This window comes from Hyaena hyaena, unplaced genomic scaffold (assembly GCF_003009895.1).
Source record: "Hyaena hyaena isolate Hyena2069 unplaced genomic scaffold, ASM300989v1 scaffold_375, whole genome shotgun sequence".
Lineage (NCBI taxonomy): Eukaryota > Metazoa > Chordata > Mammalia > Carnivora > Hyaenidae > Hyaena > Hyaena hyaena.
This window is the reverse complement of record NW_024081006.1, coordinates 1,355,093-1,377,136: the sequence shown is the minus strand read 5'-3', so window position 1 is coordinate 1,377,136 and position 22,044 is coordinate 1,355,093. Positions and strand designations below refer to the sequence as shown.

At 34.8% G+C, this 22,044-nt stretch overlaps 1 protein-coding gene across 6 annotated transcripts in view; it reads left to right on the top strand.

Moving 5' to 3' along the window:
- TBC1D5 (TBC1 domain family member 5) overlaps nucleotides 1-22,044 on the top strand; it is a 540,103-nt gene that overhangs the window by 128,956 nt on the left and 389,103 nt on the right. For all 6 annotated transcript variants that reach the window (XM_039250589.1, XM_039250592.1, XM_039250590.1 and 3 more), the window contains exon 3: nucleotides 8,982-9,173. The gene's annotated coding sequence lies outside the window, so the exon portion shown is untranslated. The remainder of the gene's footprint in view (nucleotides 1-8,981; nucleotides 9,174-22,044) is intronic.

The following is a 22,044-nucleotide window of genomic DNA, read 5'->3' as shown; positions in this document are numbered from 1 at the left end:
TGTTGAACCAGCCCTGTAACCCAGGAATGAATCCCACTTGATCTTGGTGGATGATTCTTTTGATATGCTGCTCGATTCGAATTGCAAGGATCTTGTTGAGAATTTTTGCATCCGTATTCATCAAGGATATTGGCCTATAGTTCTCTTTTTTTGTTGGATCTCTGTCTGGCTTGGGAATCAGAGTGATGCTGGCTTCATAAAATGATTCCGGGAGTTTTCCTTCGACTTCTATTTTTTGGAATAGCTTGAGATCATTTCACCAACTTCTAATCTTTTAACCTCAGAGAGCTTTTTTTCTTATGTGATTTTGAATAGTCTTAGTTTTATACATTTTATTGCAATATGAGACCATAGTAATCATTTTGCCTGGAATCTTTAAATATTTTTAAAGTGGTTTGAAGAATACATTTAAAAAGTTATACTTCTGAGTAGGAAAAGTAAATTAATTTACTGCTGTTCTATTGAGTTAGGAGACTGAAAGCACGATTACAGGTATGATCTTGTTTTTATATTGTTGGAGTGTTATAGTAAACAAGTAACCTTATGCAAACTTTAAAATTCAGCTGGATTATTTATACCTGTTAGTTCTGCTCAAAGTGAGATATTAGATGAATCATAGAGACCACAATTTGGCAACTGTTTAAAGAGAGTGCGTAATTGGAGATACTTCTAGACTTCCAGCAGTGTTGTTTTAGAATCAAGGAAACTTAAAAAACAAAAAAAAAGTCTCAAGTAGTTATGGAATTAGTTGTGAGTTTAGAACACTTCATATTAGTAAGCAAATCCAATTACTTGATGTTATAAAAGTTAACCAAAATAAAATTGAGATTGTTTTTTACTCTCAGAGAAACATACATTTTTAGGGGTACAAGATACTGAGGTAGCCGTATATATATGAAGTGATATAGTATGTGCTTTTTCTCTTTTTTTCTTATCCCTTCTCGTACCTTTGTTTAGTCCTTTCATAGCATAAACATTTTGCCTAACTCCTCAATTAGAAACCTTGGAAATTTACTAAGTTTATTTCTCTCCTTCCATTTTTATGTCTGTGTACCACCGTTTTTCCTTATATTCTTCGACTCTCAGTCCTTCATTCCTGAGGCTACTCGGCCAGTTTCACTGCAGTACTCTACACCACCACTGGAATTATCTTTCGAAAATACTAAGTGCTTGTAAATTGATTCAGCCAGTTTTCTGTGCTGCTAATGATCACCAACATTATCCAGTTTAGATTTCCTTTGTTTCTTTTTGAGAAGAAGCTAATAGGTAGTGAGATCAATAAAGGAGAAGTGGTAGTTTGGTAGTAAAGTAAGTGATGGGAAAGTCATGAGCCACACAGCAGAAAAAATATATCTTCAATAACTGAGTCCTTTGTAGAGCTAACTTATTATCTGTTCTCTTATTATAATTAGTTTTGTCCACTTCTGTTTTCTGAGAACTAAAGCTTTTTCAGAAGTCTAGAATAACTTGAGACAGTGACTACTTTCTCCAGTGTAATCAACCTTCCTCCAGTGTAATCAAGTATGGTTTGAGTTTTTCTTTTTGCATAGTTTGAATGGCATAAATTACAGTGTTCACAGATAAAAGGTGACAGGTAATGTTATAAAAAGGCAACAGATTAAAAAAGCAACTCTGAAACAAATGGAATAACATAAGGAGGAATAGTTAATGAGATATGGAATAATTTAGTCTAGAACTGAGAATTTAGAATACAAAATAAAATTATGGACAGTACTTAAACTTTTATCTTGTTTAATCAAAAATAATTTCTTCAAAAATCATATTTTTCATGGGACTTATAGGAACATACTTAAAAGAAGGGAATACTTTAATTACAAATATGTTTATTTCCTTATTGTACTGTGGAAGATGTGTACTTTGAAAGGTCCCATGCCTTACTTCGATCTGCCACAGGAAGGAAATGGACTAAAGGAAGACTAAAGCTTAAGGGAATTTTTCATCTCTTGGAGTCAGATTCAGTCTGCTGCTCTCTTAGGGAAACCGCAGTTCCTGGAATTCTCTCACTTTTCTCAGGGCATTTAGATTGATCTTTAGGATTGGAATGAACCCTAAGTGCCCAAAGCAACTCTCAGAAGTGACCTGACTTCTTTCGTTTATTTATATATACAAAGAGATTGAGACTGATCTGTTTCTTATTCTTAAGCTAATTCAAACTTGCTATTTAGAGCTTGATTCTAAACACATCCTAAATGTAACCAGGATATAGGGAAGAGAGGTTATCTTGTTGGCACCAAGAGAAATAGTAAAAGATTTAATCTTTAAATCACAAAAGTTATTTTCTTGCATTGTGTATACAATGATTTCTGTCTTGCCTGGAGCTTCTAGTAGTCTGGGATCTAACTTGGTACTGACTGTGGTTAGTGAAAATGAGCATGACTGTGAGAAAATAATATATATATTTCAAGATGAGGAGTCATTTAGGAAACAAAGATATGCTTTATTATTAGGACAACGTGGAAGCATTTCATTTACCATAAAAGCCAGAAAGAAAGATTTATATACTGTCAGTACTTTTGGGATTATTGGCTGTATAAAGGTTTATAGGGTTATGGGAATTCATGAACAGAGTAATGGTCAGGTAAATTACACTTAATGTTGCCTTTAAATTAATAGAGCGTGTTATAATGGTTAAGACCACATGTACCCTGAGTTCAGATCACATGGGTTCAAATCCCAACATTACCATTTGTTAATGTTGAGATCTTGGTTAAGTTAGTGTGCTCAAGTTCCTCTTAGTTTTTGTTTGTTTTTATTTTGAGAGGGAGGGAGAGAGGGAGGGAGAGAGAGACAGACAGACAGACAGACAGACGATCTGGGGAGGGGCAGAGAGAGGGGGGGAGAGAATCCCAAGCAGACTCAGTGCTCTCATTGCAGAACCTGATGAGGGGCTCAATCCCACCACTGTGAAATCATGACCTGAGCTGCAATCAAGAGTTGGACACTTAACCGATTGAACCACCCAGGTGCCCCTGTTTTTTTTCTTTTTTTAAAGGGGCATGGTTAGGATGGAGATGAGGAGACATTAAATGAGATATACCATGTGAATATCAGCAACACAGAATAGTAGTAATGTTATTGTTCCTGAAGTTCTTTTTCAAGCAATTTTTATTATCTTTAGTTTTCTATTCCCTATCATGGTCCTGATGTAAATCATGGGATCAGAAACAGAAACCTGAGTGGGTATTTTCTTTGATTCATAAAAATACAAGGAGATACTATGTAATAAACTTAAAATTTAACTGCCCATGTTTAGCTTCACAGATAATATGTCTTAAAAGAACAATATCCATTTGAGATTTCAAAAAAAAAAAAATTCAGTTAACCTTGGGTGAAAGTTTGGAGCTTTGGAATTTGTTAGAGAGTGCATGCATAAGTGGGGGAGAAGGGGGGGGAGAGAGAGAGAGAGAGAGAGAAAATGAGAACGAACATCTTAAGCAGGCTCCATCGGACTGGATTCCATGACTGTGGGATCACAAGTGGAACCAAAATCAAGAGTCAGATGCTCCACTGACTGAGCCATCCAGGTGCCCCATGGAATTTGTTAGAATCTTTAAGTCACTAGAATGTTGTTAAGGCAGCCCTGCCTTCATGCACCAGTAGATCAAGTTGATGGGAGCTGCTGAGACAATGACTGGAATGTATGCTTCCATAGTGACCGTTGTGGTTCATGTGGAAGGAAAGGTAGACATTCTTTATTTTTAAATGATCTGAAGCATCTGGAAATAGAGTAGACGTTGTCTTTTCTGAATGCTGCTTTGGTACCAGTGTATGCTAATATTCATTGGTGTCACTTGACAGGGTTCCTGTAACTATTACTGTATTAGACCCTCTCACCTAATTACTGGATTCTTTAATCAACTATTATATATATGTGTGTATATATATATATTTTTTTTTCACCAAAATGTTCTTTGTGAACGATTCATCTCCTTTAAACATTCCTATGTCTTTTGACGTATATATATCCCTAGATGACTTAGTTTTAATCATAAGACTAAAATCTATATTAAGGAAAATCAGTTTTGATGGAGGCATTTTATGTATAGTTAAAAGTGCTTTTGTTTAATCGTCTCTCTTTCCATTGGGAAGGAACCTTGACAGTAGTTGTTAAGAAAAATACCTGCAATGTTTATATTATGTTGGGTACAAATTAATTGGACTAAATAATATATATGTTCAACAAATAATTTAAAAATTACATGCTAAAGAAAGGAAAGTCGTTGCTATTGGTAGATATCTTTTAGAAAGCCTGAAGGGTCATCTTTTCCACTTCTGTTTCAGAATCCTTGAGAAGATCCGTTTGGCAACATCCATTTTTAAGAAGCCTTTCAGGAGGTACCTGGATGGCTCTGTTGGTTAAGCATCTGACTCTTAATTTTGGCTCAGGTCATGATCTCACGGGTTCCAGAGATCGAGCCTTGAGGCGGCAGCACAGAGTCCGCTTGGGATTCTCTCTCTCCCCCTCTCTCTGCCCCTCCCTCCTGTATGCATGCATGCTCTCTCTCAAAATAAATAAATAAATTAAAAAAAAAACTTCTCAGGTAGTTTTTATACACAATAATGTTTAGAACCATTGCTGAACTCTCCGCCTGCAGTATTATCCTACTGGCTTCTGGCCCTTTTGATGGAAACTACTCTTCCTCCATGAGGGGAAGAACTAGGGTGAGCCCAGGTACTGGGCCCGATGACCTGCTATGACCTGTGCCCTGAAATTTCCAAAGCTTTCAGTGTCAATCTTAGTTTCAGAGTCCTTAGCTCTGAGTCCTTTCTCAACTGTGACTCCTATGGTGATGGAAGAGATCATGTGAGTGGTGACACATTTCCCCGAAATATATTTCCTGGCAAGGTAGAAATTGTAGGTGAGGAAATGTAAGAGAGCTTCAGTCGTCTTCTGGAGCTGGGTTTGAAGTTTATTTTAAAGGCCGATACCTGCTACCCTCCTCTTTAGTGGAAAGAAAATGGGCTGTGGATTCAGGTATGCCTGGGTTAGAAGTGTGCCTCTCTCATTTACTGGCTTTACTAGCAACTCTGAACACTCCCCTAACTCCAGTGTCCACATCTGAAAAGTAGGCTCAGTAATTGTTAAATTCTAAGGTTATTGTGAGGATTAATAATGACCTGATGCACATTTTTAGAATGCTTCAGCATATCTTTAATAGTTCTTATCCCAAGTAGGCATTTCAATAAATGATGACTATTATTTAGCAACTTAAGGCAAATATGCCTTATGAAGTTAACCATTTACAAGCTATATGACTTTGTCACATTATGATGTATATATTTTTCTGATCTAATGTGGTAGGATAGCTAGAAATGAGGAAGATACAGCATATGTGTAGGGAGTTTTTTGGGGCAAGGGGAAACAACGTAGGTGCCTTTTTTGTTGTTGTTGCTACCCATATCCTAGTAAGTTCTAAATCTGATTTTAGCCCAGACCTTTCTTAAAGCTCCAGACTATTATAGCTCTGATGTTTACATTGAAATCTGTGCAAGACATCTCCAGTAGGTAATTCTTTAATATGTCCTAGTGTAACTTGGTCTCTTTCCTCCAACAACTGATCTTCTTCCAGGTTTCCTTACACCTCTGAATGGAATTGTTCTCTAACTTCATCCTCCACAAAACTGAATCTTTCACCAAATTCTTCTGTTGGCCCATAAATATTTCTGCCTTCTCTTCCCCATCTTGACCACCATCACTTTAGTCTAATCTACTGTCGCCTCACACCTAACTCCTCCCCTGTACCTTTCTTGTCTCCATAACTCTGCCAAATTTGATAATTTTTCAATGTGTAATTGATTCTCATACCGTATTTAAAACCCTGTGGTACTTTTGCCTTATTGATTTCTTCCGATCCATTTTGTGGCACATATATTCCCTCTCTAGCTGTGACTGGCCCCTCTGCTTCTCTTTCTTGACTCAGAATGTGCTTATCTCATAATGCTTTGAGACCTAAGTACTTGCTATTCCTAGACTGCCCCATACTTTTCAGATCTCATCTTAAGTAGTCTTTCTTTAGGTCTTTGCTGACCTTGGGGCTAAATCAAGTCTCCTGTTATAAAATCTCATGGCTCACCCCTTCCCCTATTTTTAATAGCATTGATCTCTGTTTGTAGTTATGTATTTGCATCATTATTGGATACTGTCTGATATCTTAAGTAAATTGTAAGTTCTATGAGGGCTGAGAATTTGTTTTCAAAGACCTAGAATAGTCCTTACAACAGATGAGAAGTAATAAATGACTGCCTGAAACACATAACTAGGCAATTAAAATACAAAGTGTTTAATTCTAAAGTGAGGTAAGTACAGATGGAGTCACAGTGTTGGCATATTAAACATTGTTATTTGGGAATACTTTAGTTATTGTAGCATTTGTTTGATCGGCCTCTAATTTTACTTTTTCTATTAAAAATGAAGATAAGTAGTATTTTGAATTTTAAATTTCCCAGTACAGATAAAGATCTTTCAGAAGTTGATTGTACTTGAATGTAGCCGCAGAGTAAAAACTTTCCCCTTTCTTTACATCTGCACAGGATTTTGGAAGCTTACAGTTCAAAAACATATAGCTGATGACATACTTCTTGATGCTTACCATATGGAATGTGTTCATGTATGTTTGTTGCCTAAGGCATAGCAATTTTAAAATACTACCAGAATTTACAAAGTCAGGAAATCATAGATTTTATAGTAGGTTTCTCAGTTTTTATTAAAATTAAAAAGGAATCAAGAAGATTAATATAATATTGGAATTCAGCTTCTGTGTTGCTTGTTGGTATTTGGAACTCAAGTAAAGTGCATGACTGTTGTTGGCAGCTTGACCGTTATTGTGAAAACTCTTAAGACTTCAGTATCTTCTTGAAAGTTGGTTTAGTACCAGTGTTTACATTTTAAATTTAGTGCTTTCAATAAGATTTTGGTTTCCACCTCTCCTGAATTCTCCCTAGGAGTGCACAACGTCAAAAATAAAGAGGCACAGTCAGCAGAAAAAAGAGGTGGTCTGAGCATTTATGTGTTAAATATGCATGTTAATTAGGAAAAAAATTAGAAAAATATGAAAACAGATGTTACATAAATTATTGCAGTCCCAGGGCAGCAGTAACTTATACACTGACAATAATTTTTATATGTGCATGTGTACATCTATTTCTAGATTTTCTCAATATTTATGCAATTCCATGGAGAATAACTAGAAAAAGAACTGGTATATCCTTTCAGTGATACTAATGGTAAACATTTTTTCTGCATATCAATGGCTGAAGAAGTCTAGTTTCATACAGTCTTACTGTAAGATAAAGCCTCTGTGTTAGCTAACTCTGCCTTGTAGGTCTTTTTCTCCTTTTGGGTTTCTCTGATGGTATGCCAACGAAATATTTCATTGAATATATCCTGTCAGAGCAAGAAAGTAAATTACTTCCCAAACAGTGTGTGAAATGTAGAATTGACCTGAGCGTAAAGTATGTATTTAGAAATAAAACAAATTATAACTACTCAGTATACTGATTATATTAGCAGTGTTTCTTTGGTTATGAAGAAATAACCATTATGAAGAATTAGCCATCATTCTCTGAATAGGATTGACAATGTAGTGTGACAAACTATATTAACTCATAACATAAACACACGTTTGTCAAATACACGTGTATTTGAATAATTGAAAGATATTTGAATGTCCTTCCTTACAAAAAGTCATCCACAGAATAAAAGTGGTCTGTGTTTTTACAAGGGAAAGATAAGAAATGGAGACATGTAGCAATTTTTAGCTCAACCATACAGAAAAACATGTGACTATATTACTGTCCAAAGAGGTATTGACCATATTTAGTCACATGCATATGTAATTTAGAAATGAGTTGTTGGTAACTTTTCGGATAGGATTGAAAGTTAAAATGAGGAAATGCTACATCAGAATGTAATAAATCATTCTATCAAACAAACAGAACATGAATTGTTTTCAATACAAGAGCATAAAAGTTTCTGGAAATCTGTCTAGAGGTCAGTGCCACATTCATTTCTCTTTAGAAATCCTACTTCGTTACTTGGTTTCAATAGCATATGATGCTAAAATATGTTTTAAGTAATTTCTTTTGAAATCAATAGGTTTCACTTATATCTGTTATCATAATACTTTTCAGTTCTGTGGTATTTATTTATGTTTCACAGTACATTACCTAATTACTTTTGTCCTTTTGTACATATGTTGAGCTACTAGTAAGTTCTGATAGGTTATAGGAAATAAACTAATATAGAATAAAATCTAGAGGAAAGTTTTAGTAATGTTTAGTAATTTGATATTAAGAGGTTCTTAAGTTAGATAGCTATTTAAGAAATCTGTCATTCTTGCAGATTTCATGTAGGTAGTATCTGTGTCTGATATGAGTTTTAGAAGAATATTATTAAAGGTGATAAGACATTTTTCTTTCTCCCTATTCAAAAAAGCTAGGGAAATTAATTTTTGCATCACAAATAATATTTACTTGTTACACTGATATATCAGTATTCAAATTTTACATTTTATTAATGTTTGGAATCCTTTTCAATGGAATTTTTTCCCCATGTTTGTTTTCAAATGGCAGATTTCCATTTTTTTAACTCTATGTAATTTTAGTACTTGGTATTATTTTACTATGCATTAGAATAGTGTGTTCATTATTTGGACACTTTTGTCAGTGAAATGAAGTTGTAGTTGTAACATGTGATTTGATTTATATAGAGATGTTTTAGATTTAAAAACATTTTTAAAAGTTTACCATTTATTGTAAGTATAATAAAATGACTTCCTTTCTTCCCGAAGTTAAAATAGATGATGGAAAGAATGATTAGACAGTAGGCTAACACTGAAGCCAGAAGCCTAAAACAGTAGGATGTAAATTTTTTCAGCTTGCCTTTTGTATTGTTTGCTTTGGTTCAGGGTTCTTTCTGGGATAGGAATGTGTGAAGCTGTTTTATTTATTTATTTTTCTAGGTATTTGCTTCTTTGTCAGCAGCGCTCAAGTGATCTCTACTTCTTCATTCTTCTTTGCTTCCTGTCTGCTAACCAAGACTTGTGTTTGGAGAACTCTTTTGTACTGAATCTGAAGTCATCTTTGACCTATAATAAGAGCATGCATTTTCAAATGTCAATTAGATTTTTGGATCAATAAAGGTCTCCTGTAAGGTAAGCATATATTTATTCAAAATGTACATTTAAAAATTGAATACTATTAATATCTGTCTTAGTTTCTTAGGGCTGCTCTAACAAAAATCCCATAGACTTGGTGACTTATAAACAACAGAAATTTAGTTCTCCTAGTTCTCAGTCTTCACAGAGATGGAGAAGTCCAAGATAAAGCAGATTCAGTGCTTGATTCACAGACTACCATTACATTGGGAATTAAGATTTCAACATGTGAGTTTTGGGGGGGCATAGACACTTATCCATAGTAATAAGTTCTGTAGATTCGTGTGTGTGTGTATTTATATATTCTGCCAGATTTAGGTTGTAGGCTTCTTCAGGGAATGATGTTGTTCTCTAACACAGTTATTCAGAGTTCCCTGATTATTTTCTTTGCACTTCTTACATCTATCTAGTCATCAGTCCAATCTTTTCCTTTCCCTTATTGTTTTCCTTCTCCTTTAACTGAACCTTCTTGGGGGTCCTTAAAAAATGTTTTCCTGTCAGCAGACTTTCAGTACTTTCCATATAGAGTGCTTTTGGTATCCATATCTCTTTCTCTCCCCTCTCCTCTGTCTTCATTAAATTTGTGAAAGGAATAGCAAAACTAGAATTATTGAACTTAAGAGCTGAAGGTGTCTCGGATAGGCATTCACATTTATTTTAACACAACCCATTGTAAGGAATAAATCTTACATTTATGAGCCATTTTCCACAGGTATAAATGTTCCAATGAAAGTGAAACAAATGTTGAAATAATTTTTACCCTACCTACCTGGAATGTATGCTGTTCTCTATTCTAATTTTTGTGTATTTCATTTACTACATGCACCTTCCCATAACTAAATGTATTTCCCTATTCTAATAATGGATTACCTTTGCAATTTCAGAAACCATATTTACGTCACTTGTGTATTTGTTCGTGACTGACTCATTGGGAAGTAAATGGATTCAGACAGTTTGTTTTCTATCTCAGTCAAGCTGTCCTTTATCTTGTCTTCTCCATGCTTCTCATCTCTTACATTCACTACAAGCTTTCAAATGATGTGGTCAAAGAGCTGGGTAGCTACTGGGAAACACCAGAGCACTTGGTTGGTTCTTCTGTAGTGAGAACACAGCTACATATGGTCATATCTCAAAATTTGAAGAGGGGATCAACCTTTGATAGAACCATCCCTTTATAGTCAAGTATATATTTCTTTATTCTCTTCTTGTTCTCTCTATGTAAATTGTATGTGTATGCTGATGCCCTCATTTTTGGCTTAAAAAGTTTTACTTTTTAAGTCCTTTATATCAGCTTAGAATAACCCAGATACTTTGGCAAAGTGATCTCTTTCAGTACCCATTCCCATCACATTTATCATTTTTATCCTTTAAAAAATTGCAAGCATTTTTTCTGATTATAAAAGTAAAAGCTGTGGCAGAAGGGATGGTATATATAGAAAAGTAAAAAGATAATAAAAATTATACCTAATCAAATGAAGCAAAAGCAATTCTAAGAAGTTCATAGTGAAAAATGTTTACTGTAAGAAAAAAGAGCTCAAATAACTGTACACCTAAAAGAACTAGAAAAAGAACACACTAAGCACAAAGTTAGTAGAAGAAGGAAAATAACAAAGAGCACAAATAAATGAAAAGGAGGCAAAAATGACAAGAGAAAATATCAGTGAAACTAGAGCTGTTTTTTTCCAAAATACAGACAGAACTTTAGCTACATGTCAAAAAAAAAAAAAAGTTCTCAAAAAGTAAAATTAGAAATGAAAGAGGAGATGTAACTGACACCACAAAAATACAAAGATTGGGGCGCTTGGGTGGCTCGGTCAGTTGAGCATCTGACTTTGGCTTAGGTCATGATCTCACAGTTAGTGAGTTTGAGCCCTGTGTCGAGCTCTGTGCTGACAGGTGGAGTCTGGATTCCATTTTAAGTTCTGTGTTTCCCGTCTCTGACCCTCCCCTGATCATACTGTTTCTCTCTCTTTCTCAAAAACAAACATTAAAAAATTAAAAAAAAAAGAAATATAAAGATCATAAGTGATTACTGTGAATAATTATATACCAAAAAATTAGGCAATCAAGAACAGAAAAGTTCCTGGAAACTTACAACTTACCAAGGGTGAATCATGTGAAATAGAAAATTTGAACAGACCAGTCACAGTAAGGAGATTGAATGAGTAATCAAAGACCTCCCAAGAAAGAAGAGTACAGGACCTGATGGCTTCAGAGGTGAATTCTGCCAAACATTAGTAAAATTAATGCCAGTCCTTTCCAGACTCTTCCAAAAAATAGAAGAAGAGGGAATACAGTTGACTCTTAAGCAACATGGGTTTGAACTGATGTGGATCCACTTTTATGTGGATTTTGATAAATATAATACAGTACTGTGCATGTATTTTATGTTTTTCTCTCTTTATTGTAAGAATATAGTATTTAACACATAGAATATACAAAGTGTGTGTTAATTGACTGTTCATGTTATCAGTAAGGCTTCCAGTCAGTAGCAGGTTATTAGTAGTTAAGTGTTTGGGGAGTCAAAAGTTATCCATGGATTTTCAGCTGCATGGTGTGCCAGTGGCCTCAACCTCTGCATTACTTAAGAGTCAGCAGTATTTCAAAGCCATTTTTATGAGGCCAGTATTACTCTGACACCAAAACTAGATAAGGATCCTACAATGGAAGAAAATTACAGGCCAACATCCCTGATAAATACAGATGTAAAACTCTTCCACAAACTGAACAGAAGTAAATTCAACAGTCCCTTAAAAGTGTCATATGCCACGATCAAGTGGGATTTATTGCAGTGAAGCAAGGATGGCTCATCCACAGATCAGTCAATGTGATACACCACATTAATAAAATGAAGGATAAAAATCAAATGATAATCTCAGTAGATGCAGAAAAAGCATTTGACCAAATTCAACATTCATTTATGATAAAGACTACCAACAAAGTGGGTATAGAGGGAATGTGCCTCAACATGATAGAGGCAGTATATCCACAGCTGACATCATACTGAATGGTGAAGAGCTGAAAGCTTTTCTTCTAAGATCAGAAATGAAGACAAGAAAGGCCAAACTTGGCTTCCAACCCCCTCACTCCCCTTTGCAAGGACCTAACTGTTCTTAGATTATTCATCAGTTATTTTTGCAGTGAGCAATTATGATGGATGAGGTAATGTTCCCTATATGCAAAGAGCCAATCTCACCATTTTTACTTGACATAATACTGAAAATTCTGGTCAGATCAGGCAAGAAAAAGAAATGCATTCATATTGGAAAGGAAGAAGTAAAGTTGTTTATATTTGCATAATTGTGATATTAGCTATAGAAAACCTTAAAAGACTTCAGGAAAAAAACCTGTTAGAACTAATAAATGAATTTAGTAAAATTGCAGATATATAATTAGTATACAAAAATCTGTTGTGCTTCTATATACTAACAATGAAATGTCAGTGAAATTAAGAGAAAGTCCTGAGGCACCTGGGTGGCTCAGTCAGTTAAGCGACCAACTTCGGCTCTGGTCGTGATCTCCTGGTTCATGAATTCAAGCCCCGTGTTTGACTCTGTGCTGACGGCTCAGAGCCTGGAGCCTGCTTCGGATTCTGTGTCTCCTTCTCTCTCTGTCCCTACCTTGCTCATGCTCTGTCTCTCTCTCAATTAAAAAAAATTATGAATAAACATTTAAAAAAATGAAGAAAACCAGTCCCATTTACAGTTGCATCAAAAAGAATAGAATGCCTAGAAATAAGGAAGAGAAATATCAGTACACTTAAAGTTATGACAGTGATGAAAAACATTCAAGGCATAAATAAATGGATAGATACTCTGTGCTCATGGCTTGGAAGATTTAGTATGATAAAATATCCATACTACTCAAAGCTGTCTACAGATTCCATTATATGTTTATCAAAAGTCCAATGGTATTTGCATGGAAATAGAACAAATAATCATAAAATTTGTATGAAATCACAAAAGATATCAAATAGCCAAAGTAATCTTGAGAAAGAAGAACAAAGCTGGAGGCATCATACTTCTGAAATTGAAAACATATCCCAAAGCTGTAAGAATCTCAACAGTATGGTATTGGCATGAAAACAGACACATAGATTAAAGGAACAGAATAGAGACCTTAGAAAGAAACCCTACAGATACATGGTCAATTAATTTATGACAAATTAGCCAAGAATAGACACTGGGAAAGGATAGGCTCTTCAATAGTGTTGGGGAAAAATTGGACCCCTATCTTACACCATGCACAAAAGTCAACTTTAAATGGACTAAAGACTTGAATGTAAAACCAACCTGCAACCATAAAACTAGAAATAAACAAGGGTAAGTTGCTTGAGATCGGTCCTGGTGATAAGTTTTAAATGTGACACCAAAGGCAAAGACAACAAAAGCAAAAATCAACAATTAAGAGCACATTAAACTAAAAGGCTCCTGAACAGCAAAGGAAATCATCAATAAAATGAAAAGGCCAACTTACCAAATAAGAGAAAATATTTGCACGATATATATCTGATAAGGGGTTAATATACAAAATATATAGAGAACTCACACGACCCAATAGCAGAAACCATGACTAATTAGATTAAAAAGTAGGATGGGGTGCCTAGGTGGTTCAGTTGGTCGAGCATTCAACTCTGATTTCAGCTCAGGTCATGATCCCAGGGCTGTGAGCTCAAGCGCTATGTCAGCTCCACACTCAGTGTAGAGCCTGCTTAAGATTTTCTCTCTCTCCCTTTCTCTGTCTTTCCCTCCCTCCACACCTGCCCCCCTCTCCTGCAGTCTGTCTAAAAAAAGAATAATAAAAATAGGCAGAATAACATAATAGACCTTTTTCTAAAGGAGACCTATAAATGGCCAACAGGTACATTAAAAAAGCCCCCAACATCACTAATCTTCAGGGAAATGCAAAACAAAACCACAAAGAAATATCAACTCCCACCTGTTATAATGTCTGTCATCAGAAAGAGAACAAGTGTTGGTGAGGATCTGGATAAAACGGGACTCTTGTACACTCTTGGTGGGAATGCAGATTGGTGTAGCTACAATGAAAGCAGTATAGAGTTTCCCCCAGAAATTACAAATAGAACTACGTTATGATCCAGCAATTTGGCCTTGTGGTAAGAAAATCGGGATAAGTTGGTAAAGAGGTACAAACTTTGAGCTATAAGATGAATAAGGTCTGATGTAGCTCATGGTGACTGTAATTGATATCACTGTATTACAGAAGTGAAATTTGCTCTGAGATAAGAACTTTAATCATCTCACTAAAGTAAAAGTATGCAGTGATGCATGTGTTAACTTGATTAATCCAGTTAATTTATCAGTTAATCACTTCACAATGTATATGTACATCAAATCATTATGTATAGTTTGAATATCTTACAATTTTATTATATCATATTGAAGCCAATTAAACATAAATACAGCTGAAATTTAAAAATGTCAAAAAGAAAAAACAATTCTATTCCTGTAATATAGAGCTGTACTGATCTAACATTTTAAAAATATAACCTATTTATTTTCAAATTTTACTTGATAACAAAACTGAATGTAGCTTGAATGATGAGTGAACCTCAATAAATATTTTTTTTCTTTAAAAATTTTTAAAATATTTGTTTTTGATAGAGAGACAGTGTGAACAGGGGAGGATCAGAGAGAGAGAGAGGGAGACACAGAATCTGAAGACAGGCTCCAAGCTCTCAGCTGTCAGCACAGAGCCCGACATGGGGCTAGAACCCACAGTGAGCTCATGACCTGAGCTGAAGCCGGATGCTCAACTGACTGAGCCACCCAGGCGCCCCAAATAAATATTTTTTCAAGACTATTATAAATATTTGTTTCTAAGAGCCTTCTAATATTAAAGAAACCTAAGGATTTCTTAAACTATTTTGATAATAAGAAAATAGGAAAAAACTCATCTAAGAGCAGAAAGTCTTTTTATTTTAAAATCATTCTTGAGGTGAAATTTACATATCAGAACATTGAGTGAACAGTTCAGTAGCACATTCACAATGGTACACAACCTCCATCTGTCTCATTCCATCACTCCAGGGTAAAACACCTTACCTTTTTAACAGTTTCTTTTCCTTCTGCCCTCTCCCCAGTCCCTGGTATGTGACAGTCTGCATTCTATCTCTGACTTTGTTCTAAATATTCCATATAAATGGAATCATACAGTGTGTATACAGACTTATGTTTGGCTTCTTTCACTTAGCATAATGTTTTCAGGGTTCATCCATGTTGTAGTGTGTATGAAGACTTCATTACTTTTCATAACCAAATATTATTCCAGATAATAGATAGAAGTATTTGGTTTGCTTCTACTTTTTGGCTGTTGTGAATAGTACTTCGATTAACTTATGTGTACATATTATTTATTTTCAAGTACCTTTTCTTCAGTTCTTTTAGGTATATACTAGGATTAAAATTACTATGTCATATTGTAATTCTTTGTTTAACTTTTTGAGGAACCACAAGTTGTTTACCACAGCAGCTTCAGCATTGTTCATTCATAAGCAATATTATATGGGTTCAATTTTTTCCAAATCTTGCCAGTATTTCCCTTTATTTTGTAGTCAAACTGATCATTCTGATCTTATGATCATTATGAATGCCTTTGAGCAAAGTAACATCATAAAGAAATGATTATATCCAGTGTTTCTTATATAGCAATTTTATATCAATTCAGAATATCACTTAATTCTGTTTTCCTTTCAGCGTTAACTGACACATGGACATTGTTTTCCAGAATAAAATTTGTTTTCTTCATTTTCTCAAAATCATATTTTGTTTCACATTTCTACCATAAATTTTCTTGTGCACAGGTCTTTGTTTTAAGTTACTATTCTTTTTAATTCTTATAGGAAAACAATTTTTCTATTATGGGTAGCACACTATGGTTGTACTTCCATGTATCTACATCATAAAATAACATTTTTGTATGGTTATCTAGTGTCTTTGAAGAAATATCTCATTTATCCTGGACATTTATGAACCAGTGAAGCAGAGCTTTCTTCGCCTTTTGCTGAAGTGTCATTCTCAGATTTCTTTTTGTTATATTGCTGGATTTGTTCCAATATTGCTTGGATCTCATTGTCCTCTTTATTCTTAGGGTTCCTTTAAATAAATATTCAGAAGGTTAAAGTGAAAGGTATGTTTTCTGACTTGTGCATATAAGAAATTAAATTTTTTTTAGAAAATGTTTTTCTTTTATTCTCACCGATGATTGATCATTTTGCTGAGTATTTCTAGGTTTAAAAAGATTTTTCTCAAAACTCATAGAAGACTTCACTTTTTTCTACCATGTATTATTCCTCCCGAGAACTTTGAAGTCAGTGTCACTGAAAAGTGTTCCAGGTGATATTACAGTGAAAGCAAAATACAGATACATTCTTAACTTCATTAAGCTTGAGCTTTAAGGTAGAGAAGTCCACAAGAAGCCAGATAAATACATTAAATATATAGTAGGTTAGATGAAGGCAAATAAAGCAGGGAATTGAGGATAGAGTGTTCAGAGTATAGGAAGAGGGATGGAAATTTTCAATAGGGTAGTCAAGGGAAGCCTCACAGAAAAGGTATCATTTTAGTAAAAACCTGATGGCAGTGAGGAATGAGCATCTCAAGCAGAGGGAACAAGAGGTACAAAGGCTCTGATGTAAGAATGTTGCTGATGTGTTCACAGAACAGAGTGGTCAGCGTGGCTGTAGCAAAGTGAAGGGAGAGTAGTAGGGTTTAAACCGTAGAGGAATCTGGGAATTATCATCTGGTTTATTCTGTAAAAAAAAAAAATTACAGTTAATTTAAAATCAGTTAACAATTGGGACACCGGGGTGGATTAGTTGGTTAAGCATCTGACTCTTGATTCCAGCTCAGGTCATGATCTCATGGTTTGTGAGTTCTAGCCCCACATCGGGCTCTGTGCTGGCAGTGCAGAGTCTGCTTGGGATTCTTTCTCTCCTCTCTCTCTTCCCTCTCCATACTTGCATTCTCTGTCTCTTTCAAATATAAATAAATAAACATTAAAAAAACCCAATAATTTTAAGGGAACAAGGTAGAAGCAGAAGGACCATGTAGAAGGTTTGAGTGGAGAGATGATTATGTTTTAAACAACAGGATTTCCTGATGGACTACATTTGAACTCTGAGAGAAAGAGGAGTCAAGAATGACTCCAGTAATGTTTTGGTCTAGGAAAGATAGTTTCATTTGATGAAGAAGGGTAAGATTATACAGGCTGTACGTTAAGGGAGCAAAGGTCAGGAATTTGGTTTTAAACATGCTGAGTTAGAGATGTTTATTATATATTCAAGTGGAAAGGTCAAGGAGACAGACTGCTCCAGAGTTCAGGTGAGAGGTTTGGGATGAAGGAGAGACCATGGAAGTTGTCAGTTGTAGATGGTATTTTTAAAAGGTAATATTGATGCAATCTAGTAAATACAGCTAGAAGAAATTGAAGGTCCTAGATTGGGAGCACTCTAAGTAAAGAGGTAAGGAAAAGTAGAGTTAGTAGAGAAGGCCAGGAATGGAAAATCCAGTGAGGTAAGAGGAAAACTTCTTTGGCTTTCAGATGATCTGAAAGCTAATGAGGCTAGATGGTATAAATATTTCAAGAAAGAGCAATGATCTTCTATGACAAATGTTGTGAAAGGTGAAGTTATGGATGAACTGTGAACTGACTCAGATTTAGCAATGAGAAGTCATTGGTGACTTTCAGAAGGGTAGTTTCAGTAAAGGACAAAATCTGATTAGAGTCACTTCAAGGGAGAGTAGGAGAAACATGTGGCAGCTTAGCGGGGAAGCTGGGGTCAAGATGATTTTTTTTTTTTAGGTAGAAGAAAAGCAGCATCATTAATCAGTATTTAGGCTGCTCCAATAAAGAGTAATAAACTGATGACACAAGAAAGAGTGGAGAATGGCTGAAGCAATGTGTACAGGTGGACAGCATAGTTGGCTCATCCTTAATAATAGGAAGGCAGAGATACATGCGCAGGTCCACGTGTAAGAGTCTTTAGTCAAGCGTTGTACTATTTTCAGGGTATGTGGCATATAAGGAGCATCATGACTAACTCCTTCCCACTTCTTTAGGATTGTTTGATTTTGCTTATTCACTCCTTTGTGCTTTTTGTGTTAGGCATGTAAATGAGTGGTGGTTTCTAGTTTAGGAATTTTGTGTTAATTTTTTGCTGTTGTTAATGGAATTAAGACCTACAACAGGCATTTATGAATGATTTACCTCTAAGTTTTTAAAACTTGATGTTTGTGTAAATATTTCTATAGCCTATCCTAAAGAGCCACCACAGTACATTAAGATCAGAAGCAGAGCCAATTATTTCCTTTTTCATACCAGCCTTAGGGAGTTGCTGGTTCAAATTCACTGATCAGAAAAGTGATAAATTGCTTCATGTCCTGGAATGTTTGAACCAAGGGTGAAACCATGAATGTAAAAATCTATGAATGCCAAGGGTCTATTGTGTTCCTTATGACTCCTGTTTCTCCTAGGCACTGTAGCCCAGGAGCGCAGTTGATGAATATGGTATATAGTAATAACATTAGAGTTCTAGCATTTTCTTCCCAGTATAGTGTGACTTCCGGGATCATACTGTTGTTCTTCCTGCTCATTCTTTTCAAGTTCCCAGTTCTTTATAGTGATAAAACTCCCCCTTTGGTTGTAGATATGGTGTTTTGTGACATGTTTTAAGCAACTTGTTCACTGTGCTCAGATACTGTTGAGCTTAATTTAGTAAGGATAACAGGTGGGACAGGAACATTTATAAGACCAAAAAACTGAGAAGCCTGTGCTTGTGATTCCACATAGCACCTACTTTAGGTCACCTCTTAGATTTAAATAATTAACTTCTATTCTTTACAGACCCTACTTTTCCCTAAAACCTAGCACAAGTTCCTTGGTTGCTGAGCTAGAAGATGTTTTGAGTAACATCTCCTGAAGATTCATAAATTCACTTGTGCACTTAGGACACATCTACTGAGAGTCAGAATATTTGGTGTACTATCAGTCTACTTAGTACTTGTTTTTTGGGAGCATCCACTGTTAAGAATGTAATGGACACAAGATAACTTGTGCTTCTTGTGACTTTATTTTGATTCCTTCTAAATGCAGGCTCTAGGTTATTGCATTACTTTTTATGCAAGATTAAAAGTTCTCACATTTTCTTTCGATATGTACCCATATTACATCATTGTCAAATATGTGAAATATACTATTTTGTGGTGAGGCTGACCAGTACCTCATCGGCGGACTCTGAATGGGTCTTTAGGGAATTCTTTTTTTATATCGGTGGATGGTTTATGTGTCAAAGACCACTCCATCATATTCTTAGCAGATTCCCTCTTAAGTAACTTTATTATTTAACATCACTTAATGTGTTTCGTTTCCTGGGCTTCATATATATGTTTGCCCAGTGGGTTGCCCTTCTGTCATCTGGGACTTGGTTTCTGTTTTCAGTTACTGACTTAAACCATTTGCGTGACTTTCCCTTTTTCAGTGCAAATTTTTATGCAAAATTCTTAGTGCAGAAAATCTCAGCTGTCTCATTCTGACACACTTGTGTTCCTTTGCAAGCTAATAGTGATGTCCATCCTCAGACCTCTAATCTCATCCTGATAGTTCTTTTAAGTTAAACAAGATGAGCCATTATCTCTGTGCACATGACAGTGGCATATTTTGACTAACACATAAGGATAGTTTTTAAATAGTATTCATTGAATTGAAAAACTTTAACTGGAAATGTTTGGGAACATAGGGAGAAAGTCAAAGCGTAATTCTCTGTTTATAGACTCTAAAATGTCATCAGCTTTGAGAGTAGCATCAATCTGAATTCATCTATTTGATCAACAGATATTTATTAACTCTTTACTCTATGGCAGGTACTCGGCTAACTTTTAAATACATATGTCATTTTAAGATGTTTTCCTTTATGTTTTGCTAAGTTTATTGTGAATATTTTTAGGTTTTTGATATACATTGCTGTATATTAACTCTTACCTTTTGATAATGGATAAACCGCCAACTCTAGATAGAAATGTGGAAAATACAGAATCTGTTTCATATTGTCTTTATGTTATTCAGTTTTACAAAGACTTAATGAACAGTGAAATTGACCAACAGTTTCACCTCCTCTTCTTTGCAGTTATGCCTGTCTTTGTGGTACCTAGTAGGCCTGAAAGAAGCATCTTGGGGGGGAGAAGTAATATGACCGTTTAATCAGACAGATAGACAGTGGATCCTTTATAATTGCGAGATGGCCTTAGTTCTATTTTACATAGAAATTTGAAGTTTTTACTTTAGGTTATTCCCATTTAAGTAGGAGTAGTCTGTGAACAGCTCATTCATTTAAAGAAGATTTTAAAGAAATCTTTGATTTGTAATTATTTGACCATTATTAAATTAACATTCTATTTTTGAGACAAATAAGGTTTTAGTTAAAAATATGTGTTCAGAATCTAAAAATGACGTGAACTAATTCTGCCTCAACTTAAGAGTTACTTAATTTTTTTAATATATGTAGTAAAATATTGGCTGGATACTTCGAAAGCCTAAATTACTTGGAATGTATTTGAAACCTCTCTTCTTATGTACTTCTGTTCAAAATGTTACTTATTTTTGGATCATTTATAGTATAGGCTTAAAGTTTGGAGTTTTACATTTTAAATCTTATAAAGACTTATAAATATATTTATGTTCTATTGAAACGAAACCATTTTATCCACATAATAGTCATTCAACTATAGCTGTCTGGGATAAAATTTCTTGAAATAGGTAGCCATATTTCACATGAAATAACCATTTCAAAGTGTTTTTCATCTGATAGCATATATTTTAATTTTTATAAATCGCACAGAGCAATGGAAATATTTATGTAGCCAAGGGAGATTATCAGCTCCAGTTCAATAGTATGTTGTTTGACATTACTAGGCTGAGGATATTTTATAATTTTTAAAAAATACTTTCATTATCACTTTTATAAAATACATGTGCTCTTGTTATATCTTACGTGTTAATCTAATTTCCTATTGTAGTCACTGATTAAAAGGAAATTGTGTACCAGTGGGGTTCTAAAACCTTGACATTATTTTAATCTGATAACAAATGGGTTTAAGTTCATGTTCTTTCAGTTGTTGGCAACAAATCTAAACCTGTATTTTTTGGATTTATGAGGATAAGTCCTGCTTTGGCAATCTTGTAGATCCTCCAGAGAATAGTTAAACAGTGATTAATCATTGTTTCTTCACTGAGTGTGCAGAAAAGAATGGAAAAGCTGCATTTCACACTTCTGAAGCAATTAATCCCCATGATCTTAGCCAGGTTTGTCTTGTAGATAAGTCGGGATACAAAACGGTACCTAATTTATCAATGTATGCATGCCATAAAGTATAAAACACACAATTTATTTCATATCATTTATAGTCAAATGTAAAAAAAGAGTGACTTTGCCATATCCAAGAGTGCTTCCTACATTACCTTCATATAAACTAAGTACCAGAGATTACAATGGGATTCCTGTTTATTGTGCACATCTGGTGCAGTCACTATGCATTTTCTCATTCACTTGCTGGCATTTTTAGTGATTGTGGCATAAATCACCTTGCTAATCAGAAACATAAGTGACGGGAAGTCATCTCCTTTTTTTGAACAATGGGAAAAAACATATGGCTTCTCAGACAGGACTTGGCTGTTATACTATTTATGTGGCATTATATTCTGTATTTAGAATTTCATATTAATTGCAGCGGTTTGATTGAAGGCATTGAATACCCAGGTTTGTGGTCAGAGTATTTGTTTTGTACCATTTTCATAACAAATAAACAGGAAGGTAAAATTAAATGCCTTGTATTAAAACATTTTTTTAAAATTA